We start from the raw sequence: 21,665 nt of genomic DNA, 5'->3' as shown, positions 1-21,665 counted from the left end.
GAAATTTGACTGGAATGCAGCTTCAACTCCTGCCCAAGAGTCCCAGCCTGCCATTCCTGATGGCCTAGTCCAGTCTCCACAATGTATACACCAACTCCCTTCAATAAGCAGCTTAATATATATGTGTGTATATTTATATACAAATAGATAGATGACATAGATTATTTTGATGATATATAAATACTACACAGAACCATACTACATAATTAAAACCATCCTTTAAAGAAAACTTCAGGACCAAGTGGCTTGACTAGCAAATTCTTCCACACCTTTAAGGAAGAAATTACATCAATCTTATACAAACGCTTCCAGAGAACAGAAAAAGAGGGCCTATATCCCAATTCATTTTCTGAGGCCAGCATAACACTGACCCAAAACTTGACAAGAACATTACCAAAAAGCATTACAGATGACTTTTTCTCATAAGCACAAAATCCTATACAAATTATTAAAAAATCAAACCCAGATACATCAAAAAGGATAATACATATGGCAAAGGTTGACTTAACATTCTAAAATCAATATAATTCACCACGTTGAAAGGCTAAAAAAGTTTTAGAATAATCACTAAAATAGCATGAAACAGTATAGATAAACTAGACTTAAAAAGGGCAGGTTGAAACAATAAATATAGTCATAGAAAAAAATATTAAACATATAAACAACTATTCTCCCTTAATTGTAGGCTTATCATATGTGATTTTTAAAAATTGTTTTATTGAGTATGCCAAAGTCTCTAAAATGAATGTGTTATTACTTTTAAAATGAGAAAGGAAAATGTACCTGTAAAAACATGGAACTCTTCAAGAAAATGTTGGAGTATTTTTAAAGCTTAGAACAGTTTAAAAGAAATTTTTTAAAGTTTCAGAAGAAAATGATATATTACTAAAGAGATCTGGTAATTTTTAAAAATTTTCCCATCTAGATTAAAGAAGAAATATTAGGAATATAAGACAAATTAGGAATTCAGGTTAAAAACATGAAATAGTTTCTCAAGCAGATTATTCAATAGGATGACAGAATAATCTTGGTAGCTTTAAATCCAACACAAGGGCTTAATGTGGAGGCATGGTGTGCTTCTTAGGGTACTCAACAGCAAGCATGGTTCTAAGGAACAGGGAGAAGGTAGGACAGGTGGGTAGGCACAGGATAAAGGATGATGCTCGAATCCCAAATCAGAGGGTGCTCAACAATAACGACAATGGAGCATTCAGATTACCTGACATTTAATTCCCTAAACAGATTGTTATGAGATAAATTAAATTGTGTTTCCCTCAAAATTCATATGTTGAAGTCCATTACCCTAAATCCTCAGAATGTGACTGGAAATAGGGCCTTAAAGAGGTGATTAAGAGTAAATGAAGTCATTAGGGTGGGCCCTAATCCAGTACAACTGGTGTCCTTTTAAGTAGAGGAGATGAGGACACACAGGCACAGAGGGAAGACTGACCATGTGAAGACACAGGGAGGAGAAGGCAGCCACCTACAAGCCAAGGAGAGAGGCCTCAGAAGAAACCAACCCCGCCAACACCTTGAACTTGGGCTTCCAGCCTCCAGAATTGTGGGAAAATAAATTTCTGTTGTTTAAGCCACACAGTTTGTGGTACTTTGTTAGGACAGTCCTAGCAAACTAATACACAGATACAACTGCAAAAATTAAATTTTACCCTCTCTCACAAAAAAAGAGTAATTTAGGGCAAACACAATGCAGGCGTCTTACATGGTTTTAAGGTATGGACTGTGATCTTCATATAGAAGTGTAGATCATTAGTTGTTTTATTCTAAGGAAGTTGAACTTTCTTAACCAAATCATGTCACAGATCTTTCTACTACACCCCAGTGCTTTCCAAAATGTTAGTAAGCCCCGCCCCCATGTTATAGTAAGAACAGAGATGAAGTTTAATTTATATCTATACTTATCATAAAAGCCTTAATATTTCAATGCTGGAAAGGACATTGAATCTGAAATCTGAATCTAAAGAAAATATCTTAAATTAAAATATTAAAAAAAAAAAACAGTTAACAGCCAGCATCTCCTGAGAACTCACAATAGTCAGGTGCAAATCAAAGCATTTTACATGAATTAACCCAATCCTAATAACCCTCTGAGGTAGGTACTATAACAACCTCTTTTTCGGAGACACAGAAACTGATGAATATCCAAGCTAGTAAATGAAGGCACTAAGACTTAAACCCAGGAAAAATTGGCTCCAAAGCCCACATTCTTAACCACTGCCCAATGAAGTATAATGAGGGCACTATTGAGCATAAATTGTAATGGCTTTGGAGTCAGTTTAAATTTGAATGCTGGCTCTGCCACTTACATGTTGTATGACTTTGGGCAAACTTAAGCTCTTTGTGTCTTAGATTCCTTGGCTATAAAACGGAGATAATGAAATGAGGCAATGGATGTAAAAACATTTAGCACAGTGTCTGGAACATAACAATGTCTACTAATTACTAAGTCCTTACTATTTCTAATTCTACTTTCATGAATATACAAGAACAATCCAACAATGTCTACTTTGGGATGGACTTCCCTGGTGGCGCAGTGGTTAAGAATCCACCTGCCGGGCTTCCCTGGTGGTGCAGTGGTTAAGAATCTGCCTGCGAATGCAGGGGACACGGGTTCGAACCCTGGCCCGGGAAGCTCCCACATGCCACGGAGCAACTAAGCCCGTGCACCACAACTGCTGAGCCTGCTGCGCTCTAGAGCCCATGAGCCACAACTACTGAGCCCGCGAGCCACAACTACTGAGCCCGCGCGCCTAGAGCCCATGCTCCACAACAAGAGAAGCCACCGCAATGAGAAGCCTGCGCACCACAACGAAGAATAGCCCCCACTCACTGCAACTAGAGAAAGCCCACGCATAGCAACAAAGAACCAACGCAGCCAAAAAAATAAATTAAATAAAATAAAAATTAAAAAAAAAAAAAAAAAAAGAATCCACCTGCCAATGCAGGGGACATGGGTTCGAGCCCTGGTCTGGGAAGATCCCACATGCCGCGGAGCAACTAAGCCCATGCGCCACAACTACTGAGCCTGCGGTCTAGAGCCCGCATGCCACAACTACTGAAGCCCGCGCGCCTAGAGCCCGTGCTCCACAACAAAGAGAAGCCCACGCACTGCAAGAGTAGGCCCTGCTCGCCGCAACTAGAGAAAGCCTGGGCGCAGCAACAAAGACCCAATGCCACCAAAAATAAATAAATAAATAAATTTATTCAAAAAAAACAAAAAACAATGTCTACTTTGGGGACTCTAAGCAAAAATAGCAAAGGGTTCTCTTCTTTCATCCATACTTCTTTCCTTCCTATGATTCTAGAAATGCATATACTATTCCAATAATCTCATTTTTCATAAGAAGTATATTGAATCAGATTAGCAGTTAGATCAGTCTTATAGTCTGTCTCCCACAGAGATACCTAATAACTTGGGTAAGGACAACAGTACAGTTATGCGACAACTTCAAAAGATTCTGGACATTGCTCAAACATCTAACATTTAATAAAAATTCACCAATGTACTTACTTTAACCTTTACCGAATTAAAAAAAAAATACCGAGTTCATAACATTTCTTGGGATTACAAGATAACTATTTGCTCTTATTTGTTCTATTACTACTTATTCCAAGCTTCAGAGTTCCTTATTTTAGTGTTCCCACTCTTCCTGATTTATGTGGTTAGAACATACTCTCCTTCAATCTCCATTTTTCCAAATACTGCTTCTGTACTCATGTGAAAGTCTCTCAGTTTTCTTTATCTACTTATAACTGAACTTCTCTAAACCTTTTCCCTTTTTTAAATTATTTATTTATTTATGGCTGTGTTGGGTCTTCGTTTCTGTGCGAGGGCTTTCTCTAGTTGTGGCAAGCGGGGGCCACGCTTCATCGTGGTGCGCGGGCCTCTCACTGTCGCGGCCTCTCTTGTTGCGGAGCACAGGCTCCAGACGCGCATGCTCAGTAGTTGCGGCTCACGGGCCTAGTTGCTCCGCGGCATGTGGGATCCTCCTAGACCAGGGCTCGAACCCGTGTCCCCTGCATTGGCAGGAGGATTCTCAACCACTGCGCCACCAGGGAAGCCCAACCTTTTCCATTTTTGAAGCATTTTTCTTGAGATGATTTAGTGGAAAGAACACTGGGCTAGGAGCCAGGAGTCCTCACTCTGCTGTCTCATCTCTCAGATTCCTCATCTTAAAAGGCAGGAGGATTGCAATAGATAAATTTGTAATAGGTTCCCTTATAGCTCTAAGCCTCATATTTCCATGACTCTGGGTCTTCCAACTAGAAATCATTCAGTATGCCAACAACTTCCCTAAACTTTTTACTCCAGTTAGCCAAGGAGGAGTAGGCATGTTCAGATTCAGGGGCAGAGGAAGACACAATAATCGGAAAGCCCAGGGCTATAGAAGGGAAGACATGGTATTTTGTGAATCAACAGAAAAGATTAGTAAGAAAAATGAGATGCCAAGAAGAAACCAAAGACAGAAAAAAAGTCAGAAACACACAGTCTAACTCTAATCTCATCCCTACACATCTATTTGAAGAAGAACTAAGAAACAAAAAGCTTTGGGAGCAGAGGTTATCCAGCCCTCATATCTACCTCAAGGGAGCAAGGCAACTCTGTGACATCTTTGCAATGTTGTTGCTAAAATGGTCTACTACAGTGCTGTGCACAAAACAGGCATTACTGGCGTATCTGATGACTGAATTAATGTTCAGATGACCTGAAAGTCCTCATAAATGCTACTGGTACTGCTACATATCAGGAAATCTGAGAGCTCAAGGCAATGGGAAATACAAGGCATTGGCTGTCCTGGTTCTAGGGGGAAGGAGACTAAATTAGTTGGGAGGGGGAAAGATTTGGCCTAATGGCATAACTTATGAGCTGATGCTACTGGAAGCAGCTCCCAGAAGGTAAAAGGACAGATTAACAGGCACGGACCATCTCTAAGGCAATATGTATGAAAGTATTTCCTACCCTGGTGTCAGAGTCCAAGAAAGCACTATCTTTTCTAAAGTTTCCTTCCAAAGAGTCAGATTTTCTTGGCTTATAATTGGTTAGGGGGCAGGGGAGAGTAAATCAATAAAGGGATAAGGAAGTTGGGCAGTTCTAAAAATTCTCAGGCCAGCCCTATTTTGGTGTTTCTCAAAGTGTGGTCCCTGGATCACCAATAACAGACCAAGGGAGGGGGTGCTTGCTTAAAATGCACACTCGGAAACCCATCACTGATCTCTAGAATCAAATTTCTGGGAGAGCTACAAATCAAAACCACATGAGATATCACCTCACACCTGTCAGAACAGCTATCATCAAAAAGAACACAAATAAAACATGTTGGCAAGGATGTGGAGAAAAAGGAACCCTCGTACACTGTTGGTGGGAATGTAAATTGGTGCAGCCACTGTGGAAAACAGTATGGAGGTTTCTCAAAAAACTAAAAGAGAACTACCATATGACCCAGCAATTCCACTCCTGGCTATATATCTGAAAAAAACAAAATCACTAATTGGAAAAGATACATGTACCCTAATGTTCACAGCAGCATTCTTTACAATTACCAAGATATGGAAGCAACCTAAGTGTCCATCAACAGATGAATAGATAAAGATGTAGAATACACACACACACACACACACAATGGACTACTACTCAACCATAAAAAAAGAATGAAATTTTGCCATCTGCAGCAACATGGATGGACTTGGAGGGCATTATGCTAAGTGAAAAGTCAGAGAAAGACGAATACTGTATGATATCACTTACATGTGGAATCTAAAAAAATACAACACACCAGTGAATATAACAAAAAAGAAGCAGACTCACAGATACAGGGAAAAAACAAGTGGTTACCGGGTGGGGGTGGAATAATACAGGGCTGGGGGAGTGGGAGGTACAAACTATTGGGTGTAAGGCTCAAGGATGTACTGTACAACATGGGGAGTAGAGCCAATATTTGGTAATAACTGTAAATGGAAAGTAACCTTTAAAAATTGTATAAACAATTTTAAAAATTATAAAAAAAATTTCTGGGAGGGGTGTTGGTACTTTTAAGGAGCAAACTTATGTTTGAGAACTACTGTCCCAGAATTTGGGTCGGTGGGTGAGGAAGAGGAGTTAAGGGTGGAGTTCTTCAACCGGATTCTTCAAATTCAACTGCTATAACTACAACACTGTTTGGGGGACCATTAAAAAAAAGAACCTTAATTTCTCAGGTAACAGCTGCAGCTAGTTGTTTAACAGCTAACAGGGGCACAATTAAAGGGCCTGGAAAATGCACTTTCATAAACTGGTTAAACTGTTCCTCACAGTCTGTTTATCCTGTTAGTTTGTTCACTGGTTTCTCGTTTAAAAATAAATCGGATCAATCCAAGAATTTTCAGAAAGAATCACAAACTCCAAAATAGAAGAGTTTTTTTTTTTTTTTTTTTGATAGTGCAGAACTAGGCTTGTAAACCTGAAAACACTGAACGCTATAAAAAGTAAGGTTTTATTTAAAAGAAAATTACCAGTTCAGGCTCCCCCAGCTCTTTTGCACTCAGAGGCACTGATGAAAGCTAGTAATTTGTGGGTGGCAGAGAAGGAAGACTGAAGCAGGGGTGCAAAGAGCCAGAAGTCCGACCAACTACCTAATTTTTAATGAATTCAATTAACTGCCAGAAAAAACACGTCTGCAAATGTTTTATCAATAAACACTCCGAGGCTCTCATCATTTCTCTTCTGTTGGGATTAAAAACACCAAAGGCCTGCAGGAAAGTCAAGTTATACTTTAGCTGTCCCCACGACTGTGTTGACGATTTCCACCCAAGGCGACCCCCCTTCTTCCCCGGATTACCAAGCTTTACCCTCAGCACGGAAACTGGCGCCTGGAACCCATTAGCCAACGTTGTGCCTCGAGATGACTGTAGCCCCGCGGGCTTTCAAACTGGGGGTCCGACCGGCGGGCTACCGCCCGAGCGGCGTCCTGACGAGTCGGCGTCCTGACGAGTCGGCGTCCTGAGGAGTCGGGCCCCTACCCCCGACACAAAGGCACCTTCCGGGGCCAGGCCCGCTGCCGCACTAGGCCCGCCGGGTCTTCGAGGCGAACGGTCTCATGCCGCCACTTACCTGAAGCTCCCAGCCGCGCTCTCGCAGTCGGGGTCCGAATCCGCCCGGGAGGCGCGCGCACACGGCGCCACGAGCAGCCGCCGCTGGGACCGCCCGGGCCGCAGCGGCGCACGCCCCCCCAGCCCCAGCCCCGGCCCGCGCGGCCACGCGGCTGAGTCACCCGGCGCTTCACGTTAAGAGTCCCCCCTCGGCGCGCGGGGCACGCCGGGAAGGCCGGGCTCCGGCCAGCCCCCTGGGCCGCGCGCAGCAGGGTGTCCCTTTTCCTTCCCGACACGCCCCACCGTCGCACGGAGGACGCTCTCACAGCTGCACAGCCACGGCAGATCGATTTCTGAGCTGCGGATACCCTCTTTCAATTATTAGAAGTCTGAAACGGAAAAGTTAGTAGTTATCTGAATTGTGAAACAAGCTCGCGCAGCCCCGGGACAGCCAATGCTTTTAGAAAATTGTGGAGCCCGGATCTTTATATACATCTGAGGGGAGGAGGTAGTGAGAATAATGGAGTTCCTTAAACACCTTTTGCTTGGAAATCCCTCTCCTGGATATATATTCTGACCTAGAGGAGGGGGGGAAACTCCACGTTTTTCTCAAACCTTGAGTTTAAGGAAACTACGTAGTATAGCAAACAAAGCTGAATTACACATTTTTAATCAACCTGAAGCAAATTATTGGAAAATTGGTTGTTACTAGTAAAATATTTCAACACTCAAAAAATTATCTATGTATAGTCCATGACCTATAAAGCGTAAAAGGAAAGAAATAGCATCAGTCCTTTCTGTCATGATTTCTACTGGTTTTTGTACTTATAAAAGTTATACTAGTTAAATAAAAAGTTATACTAGTTAAATAAAAAGTTATACTGATTATGCAAACTATTTTGTTTTAAAATTGTTGAAAACCAATTAGGTTAATAATAGCACGATTTCTTAAATTTTGAGTCGACTTCTTTTTCATTACTTAAGAGTCTAAAAACTAATTTGGGGCTAATGATTATGATTAGGTTTGAAATGGAAGGAATATAAGAAAATATCTCATTCCAGTAGGTTGCAAATGGTTGCCAGATACTTGTATAGTAAAATTGCCTCATTAAGGGCAACAACTTTAAAAAACTGAAGCTATAAATTTGTTCATTGTAATTTTATCTTAGAGGTGTAGAGGGTCAGTCCCCATTTCTATTCTTTCACTTCACTTACAATGACTGTAAAACATCCAGTACTGTGTTTGAATCAGGATGGGCTAGGTGCTGCACTAGTCACCTGTAGGTCACTAGTAGGTCAGGTGACTCTACAGGGCAGCTCACCTTCACGTGGTGACACAGCATTCCCAGCTGCTTCCATCCCTGGCTCTGCCAACCCAACGCAAGGTTTCACATCAGGGATGCCAGAAGAGCTAGACTGGAGAATCCTGCAAGGGCTTTTCTTTGCCTCCTCCGGATGTGGACCTTTCACTTCTGCTGACATTTCATTGGCCTGAACTAGTCACCCGGCCAAACCTGACTTGACTCTAAGAAGGCTAGGAGGTATAACTTCCTGTGTGCTGAGGAAAAATGAACAAGAAAAAGGATTTGATGAACACAGCATTGTCTCTGTCACAGTGTTCAATAGTAAAACTAAATATAAACCAATTTGAATGTGTTATAGGATCCAAACTTTACAACCAAAGTAATATAGGGAATTATTCAAACTAATGCCTTTATTTCCATTTCTATAAAGCACAACGTTACATCCTCTGAGTCAAAAGGAAGAAAAAACTTTTCTGATGTTCATGCAAGACAGTTCTTGAAACAAATTCTTCCTTTCTGGAAGGGTTTCTCTCTGCAGATTTGTAATATATAAAAATCTGTCCCCAACGTTGGAGAATTAGGCTAACTACTGTGTCTTTTAATCAGTCAAGACTAAATGGTTCTATTTTTGTCTCTAATATCATATAATGAAAAGCATATCAGTCCTGGTACTTATTTTGGGTAGACATCAAGGAGATGGAGTATGAAAAATGTAGTCACAGAAAGCAGAGGTGTATGCTGATTTTTACCATTTTATTTCTAATTTAATGCATCTCCAAAATCTGAATCTCTCAGATGTATCTGGAGCTGAAACCTTTCTTTATTATTATTTTTAAAAATATTTATTTATTTTGTCTGCACCGGGTCTTAGCTGTGGCATAGTGGGATCTTTTAGTTGTAGCATGCAAACTCTTAGTTGCAGCATGCATGTAAGATCTAATTCCCCAACCAGGGATCAAACTCGGGCCCCCTGCATTGGGAGTGTGGAGTCTTACCCACCAGACCACCAGGGAAGTCCCTGGAGCTGAAACCTCTCTAATGTCAAATTGGGAGGCCTGAAATTTTCAGTTGTCATAATGGCCAATTCAGTTTATTTGATTAACTGAGTTATTTAAGTTCCTTAAATATAACATCTACTACCAGTAAATATTACAAAGCACTTTTCCCAATATTTCATGTGACTTAAATTTCTCAACAGCCCTGTGTGAAAGGAAAATCAAAATGAAGTTGGTATTGCTAAGAGAGCTCTCTAAAATGGAGCCAGGAGGCCATTAAGGAAGTGTGATTTATGCATGGCTGGTCTGGATGGAATCTGACCTTTTGACCTGATGAAGTAATCCAGAGCATCTGACAGAAACTCCTGACAGTCTGTCTACTTATTGGACCCTTACCTTAAAAAAACTCATGATTCCTTAAGGACAAATATTGTGTCACTGGAGTCGGAGTCAATCACAGTTCTCGCAAGGCAACTTTTAACAACCTCGTGGCTTTTTGTCTTTATAAGCCCCTGATTCCTTTTCTTCCCAGGAACACTCCTTTAGGGTTACCCAAATCTGTGTCTCCCCAACTGTAATTCTTAAGGCCCCAAATAAACTTTTCTTATCTGCAGCCTCCTGCATTATTTTTTGGTTGACACCTGGGAGATAGATTTTACTACTCAGATTCACAAATGAGGAAAACAAGACATAAACAAGTAAAGTAACTAAGGTCATTAAACTACTAAGTGGTGCTGGTGGGCTGAGAACTCAGACCATCTGACCCCAAAGTTCTTGCTCGGCAGCTCCACCTAACTGCTTTCAGGTGAACTGAGCACTTCCAGGTGGCACCTTAAATGTCATCAGCTGTTAACACAAACCAACTAATTTAAGGTTGACTTGTCTTAGAATGAAAATATTTTTAAAGTAATAGCTATTATCAATTATCATATAAAAAACTAATTATCCTTTCTGCATACTACTTCATATGTAGTAAATATAAAAACAACCCCCAAATCCCAAGATTTTTGAACTCTCTCAAAATAATTACATTTGCAAAAACAATTTTTAAAATGCTTTAGGTTGTATAATCTCTAGATCACTGCAGACATATCAAATGAGACTTTTTGAAAGAATCACTTTTGTTTGGAAGTCCAAAATTGTGCTCAAATATAGATGAAATATAAATACAGATGTAAATTATTTAATTTTTGACTTTTTAGAGGGGGGCCAGAACCCTGTATATTGACCCAAAGTAGATTCACAAGAATCTTTTTCACTTCACTTTCATCAGTTCACCTTCATTAACAATCTCTTCATGAAAGTCACAAAGCTTTATGACCAGCAGGAAACAGACTGGACCTTGAGTACATAATCAACCAGAGAAGCAAGAATTTTAAGTTTCTAGTGGCTGGAATTTTCTACTAAATCTTTATTAATGTACATCTGCTTTACATAAAACTTCACTATGCCTTTTAGTCTCATTTATAGGGATTGTTTCATCTGCAAATTCAACAAACATATAGCCACAGTCCAAAGGTGTAGGACCCCAAGAGAGTTACATTGATGATGATTGCAGGATCTCTCCTCTAAGGGAACTTAAAAAAGTTAAGTTTGGTTATTTGGGTAACCAAATAGGAGATAAGGGGAAGTGAATCTACATCAAAATATTCCACTATTAAGTAAAAAAGAAATGATAGAATATCCCACTTTTGCAAACCCCTGTGAATTAATAGATATAGGCATTATGCATCAACAGCTCCTAAGATCATAAAAAGAGAGAGAACTAGACATTATGTGCCTCCTGAGGGAAGACCACACCTAAAATGCTGCTACAGGGATCGAACCTAAATCGGGTCTAGACTTGAGATCCAGCTGCCAATTCGTAGGAAACAGAGAACAGAGGGACATGTTGAACTGCACCGTGATCATGCAATCTGCAAAGTCCTGACTGCGGGGGACTCTACAGGTCAAAAGTCCTCTTTTCTTCAGGAGAAAAATCGTAAAGTTGAAAAAAAAAAGACAAAAGATATCTCAAGTTTTTAAAAAGTGTATATATGTGTGTAGGGAGGAAACTATTCTGTCTAGGGGAGAACATTTGGGTGGTAAAACCATGTAAGAGAAAGGAAGTGAAATGTTTACTGTAAAGGTTAGGATAATGGTTACTTATTCGCTGCCGTTGTTGGTGGTGAAACAGTTGTGACTGGGAAGTGACTACAGAAGGGGCTTCCAAGGGTAGGTAGGGAAGTTGTTTCTGACCTGGTGGTAGTTACAAGGGTGTTTGCTTTAGAATAAGTGATTAAGGCAAACATTTTCTTTGTGTTGTCTTCTGTTTCTGTGGGTTTTTTTGTGCTAAAAAATTTTTTTAAAGAAAAAGTTTGGAGCTAGAGGCCAGTCCTACCCAAGAGCTGAAATATATTTTCTTCACACTGAGCTATTTGCAAATGTATCCATTTGGTTTCCTGGGAAAATATCAATATTAAGGTTAAATTACTTTAAAAAGAAAAATAAATGCTTTAAAAAACTTTTGAAAGATATTCCACATTGTAATATAATTGGGGAATTTTATTTAGATATTGTCCTTTTTTAGAAGGTAATGGACATGTCGGTAGTAGAGTGTATTTTGAGTGTTAGAGAAAAGGGGTAAAATGGAATGATGAAAGGTAAGGATACTAAAACAATTTCTTGAAGCTTAATGGTTAAATTCCAATAACTGTCAGGAGAGTAATCTATTAACATTTCCCACTGAGATTTTGTTGGGGGGCATGAACTCCCTCCCTTTCCCACCCACATGCCAAGACAATTCATCTCAGAATTCTATGACTTTTTTTTTTTTAATTTTATTATTTATTTATTTTTGGCTGCGTTGGGTCTTCGTTGCTACGCACCGACTTTCTCTAGTTGGCGGAGAGCGGGGACTACTCTTGGTTGCAGTGCGCGGGCTTCTCATTGCGGTGGCTTCTCTTGTCGCGGAGCACGGGCTCTAGGCCCGTGGGCTTCAGTAGTTGTGGCACACGGGCTCTTAGAGCACAGCCTCAGTAGTTGTGGCTCACGGGCTTAGTTGCTCCACGGCATGTGGGATCTTCCCGGACCAGGGCTCGAACCCGTGTCCCCTGCATTGGCAGGCGGATTCTTAACCACTGTGCCGCCAGGGAAGTCCCTCTGTGACTTTTTCAAAGTACATAGAAGAGAATGCTCAACTTGAGATTCAAGAATCAAATAAACCTCTGTAAATAGAAGTCCTGTGGGGTTCAGAATGGGGAGTCAGAAAATGTACATGTTAGCCTGGGCTTCAGCAGAGGCTGTGTGTAAACTGATGATATGTTCATCTCTCATTACTCTTGTTATCAGTTTACAAACAGACTCTGACCTTCCAATCTGGTGCACCAGCTCTGACCGCTCACAGTGCCCGTGTTTACGAACACACAAGTCTCATTCTTTTTTCTTTTAATTTATTTACTTGGCTGTGTCAGGTCTTAGCTGCGGCATGCGGGATCTTCGTTGTGGCATGCGGGATCTTTCGTTGTGGCACGTGGCCTCTTCGTTGCAGTGTGTGGGCTTCAGAGGGCTCAGTAGTTGAGGCCCGCGGGCTTAGTTGCCCCGCAGCATGTGGGATTTTAGTTCCCCTACCAGGGATCAAACCCACGTCCCCTTCATTGGAAGGTGGATTCTTAACCACTGGACCACCAGGGAAGTCCCCACAAGTCTCATTCTTGAACCCAATACTGAGAATGCTGGGAAGTTTTTTTTTTTTTACCCTTACATGTGTTTTAAATAAACTGCATTTGAGGGGACTTTCCTGGTGGCACAGTGGTTAAGACTCTGCAATCCTAATGCAGGGGGCCTGGGTTAGATCCCTGGTCAGGGAACTAGATCCCACATGCATGCCGCAACTAAGAGTTTTTGCATTCCACAACTAAGGAGCCCACCTGCCACAACTAAAAGACCCAGCACAACCAAATAAATAAATAAATAAATATTTTTAAAAAAACCACAACTGCATTTGAAAAAGCAAACAAAAAGACAAGCCCCAAAATATACATTCTTCAAACTAGGATTTGAACCAGTGACATTTAGGCTCACAAAACAGATTCCTGTCACCCACTGAGCCAACACATAAAACCTCCAGGTTCTTTTACTTTGTTCACATCACACTTCCTCCTTTCGCCAAACTTTCAATAACTGAAAAAAAGACAAAATCTGTTTACCAAAGCATGTGTCCTGGCCCCTTAACTTTGCTCTCTGAGAAACTTTGTAATGAAAAACAAACAGATGAACAATAAGATAAATAATGGGAACTAGGCAAATTCAGAAAGGTTTCTTCTGCTTGTCAACAAGGAGCCCAAACAAACTGTTCTCCTTGCTTATTTGGAGTTGTGACGCCTACCTGGAAATAAGTCAATGTTTGTGAATGTACAAGGTACATGAAAAGGAAGTATAGAAACATGAAGTGGCATCAGATTCATAAGGCAGTATGACGTGGTGAAAAAACAAAAAACAAAACATGGGAAAAAGAGCCAGATGACCTCAGTTTGAGGCCATTCCACCAGTTACTGAGCAAGTCACCCATAAGCTTGGGTTTCCCAACTGTAAGATAACTGACCTACCTCTGCCATGAGGATGTGGAAGGAAGAAAACATAATCAAAATGTATACGAAAGTATTTTATAACCTCAAAGCACTAGAAAATTTTAAGGCTCTATTAGTATTAATGTTATATACACACTCCATCCAAACCAACATTATCTTTACAAGGAACACTGAAAGACTTTTTTGTGAGATAAAATTGACCTCCTTAATGTCAATTGTAAATTGTTTGTATATCAAAATATACTAGTTTATACACTACCATGCGTAAAATAGATAGCTAGCAGGAACATGCTATAAAGCACAGGAAGCTCAGCTTGGTGCTCTGTGATGACCTAGATGGGTGGGATGGGGTGGGGGGTGGGAGGGAGGTCCAAGAGGGAGGAGGTATAGGTATACATGTAGCTGATTCAATTCATTGTACAGCAGAAACTAACACAACATTGCAGAGCAATTATACTCCAATAATATATATATATATATATATATATATATATATATAGGTTTCCTTAACATTTATGATGCAGTTTGAATGAAAATAAAAATATTTTATAGTGACAAGATATTTTCAATATTTTCCCCTTTTATTCATAATAATTGACAACAATAGTTATTATTTTAAAGAGAATTTAACATCTTTTCTTAAGGGGACATTTGCTTCTCTATCAAATATATCCTTTTCTTAGCGCTTTTTTTTTAACAGTACAGTAAGTACCCTCATAGATTCTAATTCTTAAGAGGTTGCCAAACACACACACACACACCCTCCTAGGCTGGATCTGGAAGGAATTATTAGGAATTACTGCGTCCTTCCTTAGCTGCTCTTTGATTTTTAATCACATGATAGTAATATATGAACAAGGTTGAAGAGAGCAATTTCAAGCTTTGAAATTCTAGGATTCCTTAGAAAATCCACCCTTTGGGCCTCATGTTTCCCTTTTAGAAATTCCATTCTTTAGGATTCAGTCATGAAATGCCAAATGTGAAAGGGGCCTTAGAAATCATCAGTGCCAAGTTTTTCACTTGATGAGAAGGAATCTAAGGTCTTAAGAGGATCAGTGACCAATGCATGATTGTGATTTATTTTCTTTCAAGTTTGCCCAAAATGCTCATTGTAAACTGATTCTACTTGGAGAGAAATATATATGGGAAGGTGGGTCAGGAAGTGGAATTTGGCCTAGGCTCCAAGAGTTCCGAAAGATGACCTCGGTTACATGTGAAAATATTGTCTGTCCAAGTAAGGAGACTTTTGAAGATTTGAAGGTCACTGGAGGACATTTCTTTTTTTTTTTTTTTTTAAGGTTTATTTTGGGGGGCCGCTCTGCTTGGCTTGTGGGATTTTTGTTCTGAGACCCTCGTTAGTGAGAGTGCAGAGTCCTAACCACTGGACTGCCAGGGAAACCCCAAACATTTCCTTTTTTTGAAAAGGTATAAAATAAGGGTGGTTGGGGCTTCCCTGGTGGCGCAGTAGTTAAGAATCCGCCTGCCAATGCAGGGGACAGGGGTTCAAGCCCTGGTCCGGGAAGATCCCACGTGCCACGAAGCAACTAAGCCCGTGCGCCACAACTACTGAGCCTGCGCTCTAGAGCCCACAAGCCACAACTACTGAAGCCCGTTGCCTAGAGCCTGTGCTCCGTAACAAGGGAAGCCACCGCAGTGAGAAACCCGCGCACTGCAATGAAGAGTAGCCCCCGCTCGCCGCAACTAGAGAAAGCCGGTGCACAGCAATGAAGACCCAATGCAGCCAAAAAAGGAAAAAAAAAAGAATAAATAAAAAAATAAAAAATAAAAAAATAAGGGTGGTGGGCTTCCCTGGTGGCGCAGTGGTTGAGAATCTTCCTGCCAATGCAGGGGACACGGGTTCGAGCCCTGGTCTAGGAAGATCCCACAGGCCGCGGAGCAACTAGGCCCGTGAGCCACAACTACTGAGCCTGCGCGTCTGGAGCCTGTGCTCTGCAACAAGAGAGGCCGCGATAGTGAGAGGCCCACGCACCGCGATGAAGAGTGGCCCCCGCTTGCCGCAACTAGAGGAAGCCCTCACACAGAAACGAAGACCCAATACAGCCAAAAATAAATAAATAAATTAATTAATTAAAAATTTATAAATAAATAAATAAATAAATAAGGGTGGTGAAACTCTTCTACCAGAACAACTGAACCACTGAAAAGTCAAAGGAGAGTCACACATAATTAAAAAGCAACTTAATTTAGTTTTTAATGTGTTACTAAAATCGCTCCTAAAAATTAAGTACACATACAGATATATTTTTACATTTTAAAATTATTTAAATGCTAAAAACAGGATAAATTTCTATAAATAATACACTTTCAATAAACATAATAAATAACTATTTATTATGTCTAGCTAAGAAGGAGAAATCCCAATTAAGGAGAAGGGGAAAGGAGAGAAAAAAGAAAGGGGGAGGCAATATCAAATTAAAAAGAAAAAAGGGGGAAGGAAAAAGGAAAGGAGAGAAGTATAGGAGGAGAAAGTTAGAGTTAGGCAGAAGGAAAAGAGAGAATGACAAAGAGGTAGGGAAGGAGAAGGAGGAATCAGAAAGGGAGAGAGAAACTGGGAGTGGGAGAGGGAGGAAGCTAGTCTTAGAAGGGAGAGAAAGGCTGAGAACAAAGAGAATCGCAGCAGAAGCCAGGAGAGGTGAGTTAAGGGAGTTCCTTTTTTCATTCTACAAATATTTATTGCCCATCCACTGTGTGCAAGGCACTCTGATAAATTCATTTCTTGGGAGAAACAAATATGCATTACTCTGTAAAAAGAATTTGTGATTTCATTTCTTTAGGAACTTTTTTTTTCTTTCTGAGAATGAAACTAACTTATGCTCCTTAGAAAATTTGGAAAATAGGGAGTGGAATAAAGAAGCGCTAATTCTCTTTCTCTGGGAGAAAGGCAGGGTAAAAAAAGAATCTCTAATTTTAGCCTGTTGATGTTTTACTGTCTTTTGTTCTGCACTCTTTCTGATGCTCAGTCTGAAGGGCAGCAGTTACCCAGGGAAAACTCTTCCCTTGGAGATGGCAGAGATGCAAAAGGGCAAGCAGAAACACATCAGGCTTCTTCGGGCCTAGGTTTAGAACTAGCACACTGTCACTCCTGCCCCAGTCTCATGAAGCCATGGCAGAGATGTGGATGCTGGGTAAAGAAATGAGGCCAATAATCACATATATCTAATTTTATATCATATAAAAAGTATAACTCTCTAACAAATTTAAATTTATACTTTTACCTCTCCTTGGACAATGCAAGGACCTTAGAACACTTTTTTATAACCTTTTTTTTTTTTTTTTTAAACCAGGATCCAAAGTTCACATATTGCATTTGGTTGTTTTATTTCTTTAGCCTCTTTTAATCTAGGGTAGTGCTCCCCATCTGCCCACCATTTTATCTCCCTATAATACCAATTGTAAAACAGAGATCAGTTAGCTTGCAGAATGTTCTCATGATTCTTTCAGACCTGTAACAATTTCCAAGGCCATTCTACTTTGAGGATTTCTTTGCCTTTATCTTTCAGTATATAATTTTTTACTGAATTTTAATTATTATGGTATTTGTAATTTCCAGTTGCTCTTTCTTGCTCTTAGATTATTTCTTCTTTTAGCATCCTGTTCTTGTTTCATGGATATATTTTTCTGATACTATGCTTTCTTTGAAGTATTTTTATGCTCCTTGCATTGTCTCTATTTCCTGTGATTCCTTTCCCCCCTGATTTTCACATGTTGAAGGTTTTTAATTTTTTTATGTTGAAGTATCTGATGATTTTTGTCCACTTATATTTTAAGAGTAAAGTCCTAAAAGCTGATTGGGTGCCCCGAGTGTGTGTTTGAGTCTTGTCAATTGAAGGGATTCACTGTAGGCTTTTCCTATGGGTCCCCTAAATGTCAGGGCTCTTTTCTCTGGCAGGGTTAATTTTTCCTGAGAAGCACACTTTATTTTCTGCTTGAGAGTAGAACTTGGCTGTGAAGTTCTATATGTGAGCAAGAGAAGAGGCCTGGGTGTCTCATTTTCAGATTCAGACTTAATTCCTCTTTATTCAGTAAGACGTCTCACTCCCACTCTGATCTATGCCGGTGTCCCCACATCTAGAACTCCTCAGGCTTACTTTCTCCAGAGGTGACATTTCTTGTTTCACATGAAGGTAAAAGTAGTAGTCTGATTATATCAGGTGGAGTCAGGACCTGGGGATCTGACCACTTCTTAAACAGATTTTCAAACAAATCTCTCTTTTCAGCACTACACTCCTTCCATCTCCGCTCCTCTAATTTCCTCCTGTGTCTTACCTGCTTCCAATTCCTGAGTCTTTCCAGGGTCCCTTCTGGTGACCTGCCTTGCTTCTCCTTGGTTTCATCTTCCCCACCACTTAGTCGCGACCTTTCTTGGGTCTGCTAAGTCCTTTATCACCCTCCATCCATTTTCCATTTTCATGCATTGTAGTTCGGGGTGATTACCAGTTCAATAAAGATGAAATTTGTGTTTCTGGGGTTTTTTCCCTCCTTTTTATTTTTGAGGGAAGTGGTGTGGGGAAGATCTCAACTACCTTGAATTGAAAAGCCTTCACTGTTTTTATTTTTAGTTCTTCAAATGCCTTGAATTCTTTACTGCTGCTGGGCTTTTACATTTGGTGTCCCAGCTTTCTGAGACATTCTTTTTCCCTCCCTCATCTTCCCTCCTGGCCAATTCCAAGTCATCTTTTAGGTCCCCGTTTAAACATCATTCATAGATAAATCCTTCCTGACCACCCAGACTAGGTTAGGTACACTCCCCATGGTAGATTCTCATAACACCTGCCATGACTCTAATTAGTGTATATGCCTATCTCCTCTGCTAGACTGTCACCTCCACAAGGGAAGGCACCATTTCTGTCTTGTTGACTGCTAGTTTCTAGGGTAAAGCCTGGCATTCAGTAGGGGGTCCATATATGTTTTTCATTGTTGATAACATATATTGCTCACTATAAAGATTTGTAGCTTAATTTATAAATTAATGTTAAATAAATTTAAAAAATAATTTAATAATTAATGTATTGCTGCCACCAATAAGTAGTTATTTAGAGTTCAACAATCCTAGTTATTATAATTGTCTAGTTATTGATATGAAAACACTATAATATGGACTCTTGTCCATCTCCCAAATTTATTTTATAATGAACACTTTTTAAATTATCATGTACTGGCAATAATATAATATGTGCTCAAATCAACATATTTTATAAGTTTTCTATTCCTTCTGTTTCAAATTACCATAGACTGAGTGGCCTAAAACAACACAAATTTATTATCTTATGGTTCTGGAAGTTGAAAGTCTAAAATGGGTTGGCAGGGCTGCATTCCTTCTGGAGGCTTTAGGAGAGAATCAGTGTCCATGCCTTTTTTAGCTTCTAGAGGCTGCCTGCATTCCTTGGCTCATAGACTTTCTACATTTGATCTTAGCCAAAAGGCTGAGAAGTGATGATAGACCCTTTCTCAAATCACTCTGACCTCTGCTTCCATCTGCTTCTCTGACTCTGACTCTCTTGCCTCCCTCTTATAAAGACCTATATGACTAGGCCAGGCCCAGATAACCCAGGATAATCTCTGCTTCTCAACAACCTTAATTTAACCACATCTGCTAAGTCCATTTTGCCACATAAAGGAAAATATTCGCAGGTTCTGGGAATTAGGAGGTGGACATCTTTGGGGGGACCATTATTCAGCCTACCACACATAGACAGCAAAATATGAATCCATAGATGAATTAGTTGCTGCAAGAAATGATAAAAACTTCACTCACATATATTTAAAACTTTATATTAGAACAACCTCCAAACAAAGTAGATAAAACAACTTTATTAAGTGAAAAATATCATAAATATATTTTGAAATAAGACACCTAACAACATAAACCAATGATTATTAAATAGACAACATATATCAGCTCAGCGATTGCTTAGGCTTCCATGTGCCTCCCATTATTATGCTTTCGAGAATCCTGGGATTTCCTAAAGTTTTCAGGTAGGCACAGCATTTTCTAAAGGCAGTTATACTAACAACTATATAAAAGAGCATAGTGTTTTTCTTAGATATATTTAAAAATTAATTTTAGATGAAAAATATAGTTGGCTCTCTGTATCCACTGGTTCTGCATCCTTGGATTCAACCGATTGTAGATGGAAAATATTCGGGAAAAAAAAATTCCAGAAAGTTTCAACAAGCAAAACTTTGAATTTGCTGTGGACTGTCAACTATTTACATAGCATTTACATTATATTTATAACTATTTACAGGGCATTTACATTGTATTAGGTATTATAAGTAGTCTAGAGATGATTTAAAGTATATGGGAGGATGTGCATAGGTTATATGTAAATACAGTGCCATGGTATATAAGGTACTTGAGCATCTGTGGATTTGATATCCAAGGGGGATCCTGGAATCAATCCTCCATGGATACTGAAAGACGGCTGTATAATTAGCATTGATTATTTTTCAATAAATATCTCATAACATCCTGTAGAATTGTTTGGGAATAATTGTATTAAAATAAAAACCTATTTGGGGAAAATAAAGTCCAATATTCTCGATTGTTTATTTTAAAAGACCATGGTTAGGGACTTCCCTGGTGGCACAGTGGCTGGGAGTCCACCTGCCAATTCAGGGGACACAGGTTTGAGCCCTGGTCTGGGAAGATCCCACATGCTGTGGAGCAACTAAGCCCGTGCACCATAACTACTGAGCCTGCACTCTAGAGCCCACGAGCCACAACTATTGAGCCCACGTGCCACAGCTACTGAACCCCGTGCGCCTAGAGCCCGTGCTCCGCAACAAGCCACCACAATGAAAAGCTTGAGTGCTGCAACGAAGACCCAGCGCAGCCAAAAATAAATAAATAAAATAAATACATTTATTTTTTAAAATGTCAATTTCTAAAAAAAAAAAAAAAAGAAGACCACAGTTAGGGACTTCCCTGGTGGCGCATTGGTTAAGAATCCACCTGCCAATGCAGGGGACACTGGTTGGAGCCCTGGTCCAGGAAGATCCCACATGCCGCGGAGCAACTAAGCCCGTGCGCCACAACAACTGAGCCTGCACTCTACAGCCCTCGAGCCACAACTACTGAGCCTGCGTGCCACAACTACTGAAGCCTTCGCACCGAGAGCCCGTGCTCTGCAACAAGAGAAGCCACCGCAATGAGAAGCCTGCGCACCGCAACAAAGACCCAACACAGCCAAAATTTTAAAATAAATTAATTAATTAATTAAAAAAAGACCATGGTTAGATATTTTATTCTCAGTTATCTAGCAATGTCATGTGAACACCCAGTACAAAATGACAGTTTCACAATGTGCTGATGGGTAAGGCTGTCAGCTAGCTCTTTCAGATAAGACTCTCGCCTCAAAACTACATCTTGATAGTCAACTTTGCCCATTTAGTAATTTAATAATTTTATTCAGGGCTGATCTGGCTCTGATGCATTTGCTGTAGAGGATATCCTTTTCCCATTGGAAAGTTTACTTGAGAAATCAAATTAAGGTTAGAAGATTGCCTGATGAGTATAATTAAAATGTCAGGCAGCCTAAGGCACTAAAAATGCCCAGGCACACACTACCCTTCATCCCACAACTCCCTCTCCCCTAATCTGGCCCAAATTACAATAATCAAAATTTGTAATAGCATTCTACACTGGAAAATGTGGTACATTTGAAAAATGATGAATCAGAATTTTACTTGAT

At 40.1% G+C, this 21,665-nt stretch overlaps 1 protein-coding gene across 4 annotated transcripts in view; it reads right to left on the bottom strand.

Annotated features, from left to right (window-relative positions):
- Nucleotides 1-21,665, bottom strand: part of KCTD20 (potassium channel tetramerization domain containing 20) — a 111,705-nt gene that overhangs the window by 30,887 nt on the left and 59,153 nt on the right. For 2 of the 4 annotated variants that reach the window (XM_068557366.1, XM_068557365.1), the window contains exon 1: nucleotides 7,106-7,235. The exons of 1 other annotated variant lie outside the window; for it this stretch is intronic. The gene's annotated coding sequence lies outside the window, so the exon portion shown is untranslated. One more of the 4 variants, XM_068557368.1, reaches the window with a different exon arrangement.

This window comes from Eschrichtius robustus, chromosome 12 (assembly GCF_028021215.1).
Source record: "Eschrichtius robustus isolate mEscRob2 chromosome 12, mEscRob2.pri, whole genome shotgun sequence".
NCBI lineage: Eukaryota > Metazoa > Chordata > Mammalia > Artiodactyla > Eschrichtiidae > Eschrichtius > Eschrichtius robustus.
This window is presented reverse-complemented; position numbering and strand designations above follow the sequence as displayed.